This window comes from Nelumbo nucifera, chromosome 2, assembly GCF_055504915.1.
Source record: "Nelumbo nucifera cultivar China Antique chromosome 2, China Antique-T2T, whole genome shotgun sequence".
NCBI lineage: Eukaryota > Viridiplantae > Streptophyta > Magnoliopsida > Proteales > Nelumbonaceae > Nelumbo > Nelumbo nucifera.
In genome coordinates this window covers 41,791,448-41,801,043 of record NC_142650.1, presented here as the reverse complement: position 1 = coordinate 41,801,043, position 9,596 = coordinate 41,791,448, and the positions used below count along the sequence as shown (strand labels likewise).

Genomic DNA, 9,596 nt, shown 5'->3' with positions numbered 1-9,596 from the left:
CCATGCTGTGAGAAAAGATGGGCTACATCACTACAGGTACAGGGCTCGCTCTAGATCCAGTTATAACGAAAAACTCGCTATCCTATTTTTATTTTACTGCCCATTAGAAACCTGACACTGTTACCAAAAAATAAAAGCTTGACACGTCATCTAGTGAAAGGGCCCAACTCAAACAACTGTAAAAAAGGAAAAGCCAGTGACTAGTGAGTGTGAGACATGATATTACCTCGAGTGTGCTTTTGAACGTGCTCCGAGTCCCACATCGAAAGGATGTGAAAGCGTAGCGCCTGTCAGCGTACTATATATATCCTCGATGACCTAACTGTAAAACTCGCCTTAAACTAATGAGTAAGGAAAACAAAGCGAGCGGTGGGAGCCGGTCGCCGCGCTAATTTTTTGTGCGCAAGAATTTATGGAGGGGTTATAGGCTGGCCGGGCGCTGACGCTGCTTACTTTGCAGAACTCGCTCGAGTGGGCCTCCCAAGCCCAAACCCCCGTCAAATCTCTAATACTAAAGCTTTCCTTTTACAATTTTGAAACGCTGTCAGATTAATTAATATTTCCTTGTCAATCTTTCTCGTAGTGGTGTTCTCGCATTACAAAACAGTTCTTTTGTTTTGTCATTGTAAGCAAGCCATGGACTCTGCGTTTTTGTTTCTTCTGAACCGCAGCCCGGCGTAGTTGAGGAAGGTTATAGTGTTTTACTGGTATAATATCTATTTATCTCACGGCATGCCTAATTAATCCCCAATTTTGCCATACAGAAATTTGGGGCAAGGAACCTTGGGTCGAATAACTAAATTCTGAATTTCAGCTTTTGTGCTATTAAGAAACCTCATTTTACTTGTTTCATCATGTTCTCTTACCCTCTGTTATCTTATAAGCAGACTGTGGAAATGGTTTATTATACTTTGTCGCAAAAAATTATGAAACAGGATTTGTAACAATCTATCGGAATTTTTGACTCATTCCATCTTTCTTTTTTACTTGTTTAAAGAATGTTTGTTACCATTCCTGTAGGTGAAATCTTGGTAAATCATAGATGCTATAGCTAATCTAAGGAGCGATGATATGAATGAACAAGTATGGGTCATAGATGCTATAGCTAATCTCAGGTCACTCAGCTTGTTCCTTGACCTGTAAAGGGAACAGGGTCCTGAATTAGCAGTCCAACCATGGGTCCTTGTCAAAACAAATTTTTGTTCTCAATCAGTAGTCGGACAACAAGATGGTGTGTGACAAAGCTCTATCTAATTGTTCATAGTGAATAATATGGAAGCTTCCTCATCATGCGTCGCCTCAGTATCACTCACCTCTATCCATGGACGATGAGTTTGAATTTCATACCAAAGCCTTTAGTTGGAAAGACTAGATAGAATTCCTGTTTATCTCTCTGGGTTTTGGTCGAGATTTCTTTCTTTTCTTATCTCTTTAGTTGCTTAGGTTGCAAAATTGAATGGTTAGGATTGATCTAAATAGTTTAATGATAACTTAAAATTTGAAAATATTAATTTCATTTTTAGGATAGACAAAATGGAGGGTGCATCCCGAGTCTTTAGATTAAAAGGCAATTTTTATAAAACAATTAGCAGGGACCCATGCGATGTATGAGATTTGTTAAGTGAAAGCTAAACAATGGAAACATATAAGAGTATACAATTGTTTTATATTTTTTAGTTTTTAAATAATTAATAATTATTTATATTTTGTATATGGTTTTTAATAAATTATTACAATTCAAAAATAACACTAATTAATTTCAGCTAGTGTTGTTCATCAAACTGATGAAACCAACCAATCCATTATTTTATTACGTAATTTCATTATTACATAATTTATACTATTATAATTTATGCTATTAATACATAATTTCATTGTTAATTTTGTAAATATTAATTTATTATTAATTTTAATATTATGTTATAATTAATTTTCTACTTTTAAGAAATTTTTTAAATTTATTAATAATTTTGTTATTTAAACTATTTAAAATCTAGCTATGTTAAATATTTTGATATTTAAAATATGTAGTTATTTAACATTTATAAAAAAAATGTAGTTATTTAAATATTTAAATAATATGTAAAATATTTAATTTTTTTTGTTATTTGAATTTTATTTGTTTTAAAGTCGTTACATAATATTAAATATTTTTGTTATATAATTATTTAGCTATTTTTAATATTTGTTATTTAAGATATTTAGCTATTGAAATATTTAAATAATACTAGTGGGGCCCTGTATGATACACGGGATGGGGCACTCCTCCCTGTCCCTTGCCCCCGTAGTCAAGACACTCCACCCCATCCCTGGGGGTGACCATGGGCCTGGCCAGGCCCGGACTGGGCTTTGCACTTATGATAAGGGCTATAGCTTAGGCCTAGGCCTGACCCAGTTCGGGGTTCCGAGCCTGAAACATAAGCCCTAGCCCAATTCTATACGAGCCCGGGCCAGGCCAGGCCTAATTCCGGGCCAATGTCACTCACATATAAAACATTACATATCTATATATTAAATGACATAACATGCATATAAACTTATTTTATACATTATATAATATAAAATATTACATATAATATAAATTATATATGTGATATTATAATATTTATATATATAATATATAATATAATGTAAAATAACATGTATACATTATACACAAAAGGTGTAAGTTTAAATATATGTGGGTCGGGGCCGGGCTTGAAGTATTAAGCCCAAGCCCGGCCCTAAAATTTGCGGGCCTAACGTGGGCCCAGACCCGGGTCGGGCCTGAACAAAAAACCCAAGTCCAAGTCCAGAATTTCCGGGCCGGGCTAAAATGATCACCCCTACCCATCCCCGTCCCATCCTAGTGGTGGGGCAGGTTCGAGGCGAAGCATCCATTATTGGTTAGGGATGGGGAATCCCCAAATTTTCTCCACCTTGAGGTAATTACCTAAAAATAATCTAATTTGTGGATAATTTACAAATAGGACAATGAGAATTTGGGGGTATTTTAGGAATTGGATAATGACAATTTGGGGGTATTTTATAAATGGAATTGTGGAATCCTAGTATTATAAAAATATGAAGAAAACTTAGAGATATTTTAAAAATCAATATTAAATCTACTAATATTTTACTAAGTTACCATTGGGTTTGGGAAATTATATGCAAACCTCGTCCCTTCCCCATCCTTCATTTGGAGCAAAAATATTTTTCCCATCCCCACCTTGTCTCTTTCCCATCCCTATTTAAAATTCAAGAAAACTTGCCCCATTTGGGGTGGGGTAGGGTAGGGACCTAGTTTTACTGGGAAAATTGTCATTCCTACAATTCTAATAATTTGTTTATAAATAATTAACTAATAGTAAATTAAATAATAATAAATTCTAATATTTTATGACAATTTCCAAAAATTATTGAAATTATTGTTGATTAGCAAAAATGTATAGTAAATTAGTTATTTATAATAACAATAAATTAATGTAAATTGTTTACTTTTTAAACCTAAATTATTTACTATTAATCAATGTGATGTAATTATATGTAATTATGTTAAATTACATTAATTTTAATTAAAAGTAAATCATTTGTTGTTAATTAATGTAAAACCAAGTATGGTTGAAGTCAACCATGTGGTCTAGACCTGTCTGGGTAGATTTAATAATTTTCCTATATTATTTCATAATTATTTATTAAAAAATAATAATGGATTGTTATTTAAATAACTATGAAACAATTTCTGATAGATGAATTTTCCTAAAATTTGTAATAATTATTTAATTGAGTAATAATAATGGAAATTTAAATAGTTTTGGAGAATATTTTTTCATAGATTAATTTCCTAATTTTTAATTATTATTTATTTTTTAAAAAATATGGATTATTAGTTATAGAGTTTCCTTGGATTATTTGATAATTGTTATCTATAATTATTGATTTTATAGAAATTAGTAAATTACACCAATTAGTAATTTCTTTTATGAATAAATAATTGTTGTAAAAATTTAATGAAAAATTATTAAATTACAATGATTAATGTAAATTATGCTAAACATTAAAAACTTGAACATTTATTAATTAACCAGTGGTTAGTTTTTACAAAAGGTTGGTCAGTTTCGAGTAATCAACTCCCTAACCCGGCTGGATCAGTTTGGCTAGCCAAACAATCTCCAACCGAACTGAATTGCCTAGTGAATACTCCTAATTTAAGATAAATTAATAGTTTAACCTCTAACAAATAACAATATTTTAATTTCCAATAATTATTGAAAATTTATAGCGAAAATACACAATTGCTAAAAATATTTTTATGATGAAAACACAATAAATAACTAATAAAAAGCTTTAATACCTCTAAGTTAATTAATCTACTTACACTATTTCAATAATATTTATTTTTTTCATTTATTTATATTTTATATTCTTATTAAAGTTATTATAGAATTTTGTTATGTAATCTTTTTTTTTGTTTTTCTAATAATGTTTAAAATATGATTTAGTATTCAATTTTTTATATTGAAAACATCTAAGGTTTATTTAAAAATAGTATATAAAACATTAATAATTATTAAAAATAATATATAAAACATAAATAATACCCAGCCCCACCCCGAACGAGGCAAGTTTTCTTGAATCTTAAATAGGGATTGAGAAAATATTTTTGCTCCAAATCAGGGATGGGGTTTGCATATAATTCCCCAAACCGATGGTAAATTAGTAAAATATCAGTAAATTTAATAATGATTTTTAAAATATCTCTAAGTTATTGCTTGTATTCTTATGATCATAGTGTTGGACAATTCCATTTATAAAATACCCCCAAATCTTCATAATCCAATTCCTAAAATACCCCAAATTCCCATAATCCTATTTGTAAAATATCAACAAATTTGATTATTTTTAGGTGGTTGCCTCGGGGTGGGAAAAAATTGGCGATTCTCCATCCCGGAAGGGGAGTGGGTACCTCGCCTCCAACCCACCCCGCCATCAGGGACGGGGCGGGGATGAGGTAGAGTGTCTTGAATACAGGGGCGAGGGGGAAGGAGGGGTGTCACATCCCATGCAACATATGGGTCTCTGTGAGTTATGATTACTTTTGTTCTTTTGATTATTTTTTTAATGCTATAACATAATTTTGTTATTTAATCCAATTTTTGTTTTTGAAATAATATATAAGATATGATTAAGTTATTAATATTTTTATATTTAAAGTATTTAAAAATTAGTTATTTATAATATTATTTAATTATTTAAATAATACCAATTTTAAAATATTAATTATTTATTAAATTTAATAAATCATGAAATTATAATTTATACTATTGTTATATAATTTCGTTATTAATTTTGCAAGATATAAAATTATTATTAATTCAAAAGTTATGAAATCTATTATAATTATTATATTATTCTACTCTTAAGAAAAAATTTTAAAATTTATTACATAATTATGTTATTTTAACTATTAAAAATTTAGTTATGTTAAAAATTTAAATAATATGTAAAATATTTAATCTTTTTTGTTATTATAATTTTATTTCTTTAAAGTTACTACGTAATTTTAATTATGTTGTTATATAATTAATTAGATATTTTTAACATTTTGTTATTTAAATACTTTTTATTTATGTTTTTAAAATATTATATAGTTATTAAATTGAATAATCCATTAAATTATAACTTATATTGTTATTACATAATTTCTTTATTACTTTTGTAAAATATAAAATTATTATTTAAACTATACCATTATTTAAAAATATTAATTATTTATTAAATTTAATAATCCATGAAATTATAATTTATACTATTATTACATAATTTCGTTTTTAATTTTGTAAAATATAAAATTATTAATAATTCAAAAGTTATGAAATCTATTATAATTATTATTCTACTTTTAAGATTTTTTTTAATGTATTACATAATTTTGTTATTTTAACTATTTAAAATTTAGTTATGATAAATATCTCATTATTTAAATATTTAAACAATATGTAAAATATTTAATATTTTCTGTTATTTAAATTTTATTTCTGTAAAGTTATTGTGTAAGTTTAAATATTTAGCTATTTTTTTATTTAAATAATTTTTATTTATGTTTTTAAAATATTATTTAGTCATTAAATTGAATAATCCATAAAACTATAATTTCATTATGAATTTCATAAAAATATAAAACTATTTATAATATGAATGTTATTAAACCTATTATAATTATTTTTGGTGTCTTTAATAAATATTTTAAAGTTATTAACATAATTTCATTATAATATTTAAATAATTTTTAAATGTTTTAATTGAAATTTTCTTTAGATAGATATAGATAGATGAAAAGTTGGGGAGAGGATAAATAGGAATTAGCGATTATTTAGGAGATAAATGGGAATTATAGATAATTTAGGAGAAAGTGGGGGATAGTGGAGCCACTTGACTAGATTTTATTAGATTTTGGTAGAGAGGGATTTTAGGAATAGTTTTAGTAAGGGATATCCAAAGGGATGAACAAGGGGGAAAGAGGGGTAAGGCAGGCATGATGAGGTGTCATTATCAGAGAGGGAGAAGGGAGTGATGAGGTGGTCTCATGAGGGAGCAAGGAAAAGGAAGGCTAAAATGAGAGGGGCTCAAAGTTCTCCATTGGGGTAATGGAGAAAACTTAGGCCATGACATGTTATCATTCTACTTTAGTGTGTGTATGTGTGTGTGTGTGCGTGTATGTATTATTTTTTAATGTTAAATTTTTATTATTTGAATAACATATAAACATATAAATGAATAATCTAGAAAATCTTAATTTATATGTTAATACATAATTTCATGATGAGTCTTGTAAAATTATTAATAATATGAATATTATTAAATCTATTAGAATTATTTTTTGTATTCTTAATAAATATTTTAAAGTTATTATATAATTTTGTTAGAATATTTAAATAATTCTTAAAGTTTGTAATTTAAACTTTCTTTAGATAGATATAGATAAAAAGTGGGAGAGAGGATAAATAGGAATTAGAGATAATTTAGGAGGGAAACTCTCGACTAAATTATAGATAATTTAGGAGATAAATAGGAATTAGAAATAATTTAAAAGATAAATAGGTATTAGAGATAATTTAGGAGAAAGTGGGGGATAATGAGAGAGTTAGTTTAGGAGAAATTTTAAGAGAGAAGATTGTTTAGAGAGAGAAAGAGAGAGAGATTTTAGGTAATTTTTATGGAAAAGGAAAGCATTTCATTGGTTGTTTCAAAAATGACATAGAATTAAAAAATAAAAAATTCAAAAAAAGGAGAAGATTCCTAAGCGTCATTATATATATATATATATATAGAGAGAGAGAGAGAGAGAGAGAGTGTAACTCCAATTATGCTATGTGGAGCATATAATTGGACATTGAAGAAACAACGTACCTAAAGTGATTGTGACGGAAATGTATATGTTGAAATGGTTGGATGGAAAAGCTAGAAAGGACTAATTTAGGCTGCATTTGTCATTCCTTATTTTAAGGACTAATCTCCTTTTTGCAATTAAAATGCTCCTATGAATATTAAGTTTTTAACTGCACAACGGAGATAAGTCCATAAAATAAGGAATGACAAATGCAGCCTTAATCATTTGCATAAAAATACCATCAACAACACCAATGAGAAAAAAAAAAGGATGTATTGCAAGTTCAAAGGGCTAAAAGAGTTAGGAATAAAAAAAGAGAAAATAACGGTTCAGCTCAGGATCAGAATTTTACTATAAAACTTGAGGGTCAGGCTTGGATTTGGGACTAATTATAAAACTTGACCCAACCCAACTAGCAAGTCTAATTGTGAAATGTGTGACTGCAGTGTAAAATGTGGATAGAGAAAATAAATAAAAAATCGGGATTCATAACAGCATGATCCCTTGCTAGATGGTAGTAGGGTACATAGTGTAGATCATTTAGGAGTCTGGCCAATTCTCAATTTCCTCAATGGGTCCTTCCTCAAACCTTCTGAGCTGACCAACCGTCATCAAACGTATCGACCTTACATCACCTATGTTACCCACCTTAATTAGCATTTTTCTTCATCATATATATATATATATATATATATATATATGGATTTTATCTGATCTTATGAATAACCTAATCATCAAACGGTCAAAAATTATTCGAGCCCATCTAGAATTTTATTTAGGCTCTTAGAACTTGGGTTCCATGAACAACGAATAAGCTATGATTCCGGAAGGCTGCAATGACAGTTCCTATGGCTCAAGATCCAAGAAAAGTCCTTTTCTTCTAGCTTTAACACAAGTGCCTTAACAGGATCATTCTACACCGTCCTATCCAAATGAACCACACCGGTTTTAAGGAAAAAACAAAGAGAAAGGTTGAAAGAGAAATAAATAAAGAAAAGAGAGTGCATTATAATGATCAGAATCTCAAATATTCGTCATTTTCTGGTTTGGATCAATTGAAAGTTCAGTTCCGTCATAGGCTCGTAGCGCGTTGCAGATGCAGCGGATTGCCATTGTTGGCAAAATGATGGCGATATCAGCTCAAATAAGGCATTTTTTTCTTTTTTTAGGACAAAGCGTGCCTGATTTATTCATTAGAGTTTGTGGTGGTTATCAGTGGACTAAAGCAACCGCCCGACACCAGCAGAGGCGGAGGAAGAAAGTCCCATAATGGAGATAAACTGGACATCATCGGTGCTATTCAGCTTCAACATCAATTTTGTGCTTTTGCTGGAGCGGTCCAAAAGAATTTATACAGCCACTTTGGGTGGTAGAAATTAAGCTACATGATGACGCTGATTTGTTGCGAGACTCGCTCTTCTCATTGGGTCTGATGATGGGCAAAAGTGGCATACCACTCATCTCTTGTAACGTAAATGTCTAGAGTCACTTTGGAACTTGATGAGGATAGAGTTGGCCCTCCACTTTCATCATGATACGCGGTATCTCAGAACAGTTGGATGATACCCCATCACCACATGGGCGATGATTTGCCTTAGCCAAAATGATAGAATCTCAGTTAGCAACCTACCTCCACCGACTTGACGACCAACTTCCGCCAACCTAGTGACCTACTTCTGTCGACCTGGCGACCTACCTCTGGTGACCTCATACACAACTTGGGCAACTCGGCAGAGTGACTAGCAGCACCTTGTCCAAGGCTGGCTTGTAGTACCTCGTCGTTACGGGTCCAAGGGACCTCGGCGTGATGAGCGACCTCCTCAAGGACTTACCGACCTAACTGAGGTCCAGGTGGCGACTTGCAAGGCATGCTCGTTGACCTCTTCCTTAAGCAAGTTATTGTTTCCAACTTCTTCGAGATCACGACGCTCGACCGTTACACTCGTTTTGTCGTATCGTCCGCATCGAAATTGATTGAACATACTCTATCCCTCTCCTCCAAACATGGTGGACGCGGTTTCCCGGGAATCTCAGACACGTTACAAAAAGCTCTCGGTTCCTTACGCCTATATAAATGTCTCATTTCCAACCTTAGAAGGTATGTGCAATTTAGTTCTTGCAGGTCCCTAGCTCTTTCACTTTTAGCTCAATCAAAAATCTCCAATTTGCTAACTTAAGCATCGGAGTGCCCACCCCGAGTAAAGCAGCCCAGACACTCTTAACACTA

The 9,596-nt window shown here is 30.8% G+C and overlaps 1 non-coding gene across 1 annotated transcript; it reads left to right on the top strand.

The window, feature by feature from the left end:
• Positions 1–331: 331 nt before the first annotated feature.
• LOC148802138 (U12 minor spliceosomal RNA) lies at positions 332–482 on the top strand. The gene has a single exon (XR_016083334.1). It is a non-coding gene; the product is annotated as a U12 minor spliceosomal RNA (small nuclear RNA).
• The last annotated feature ends 9,114 nt before the right edge of the window (positions 483–9,596 follow it).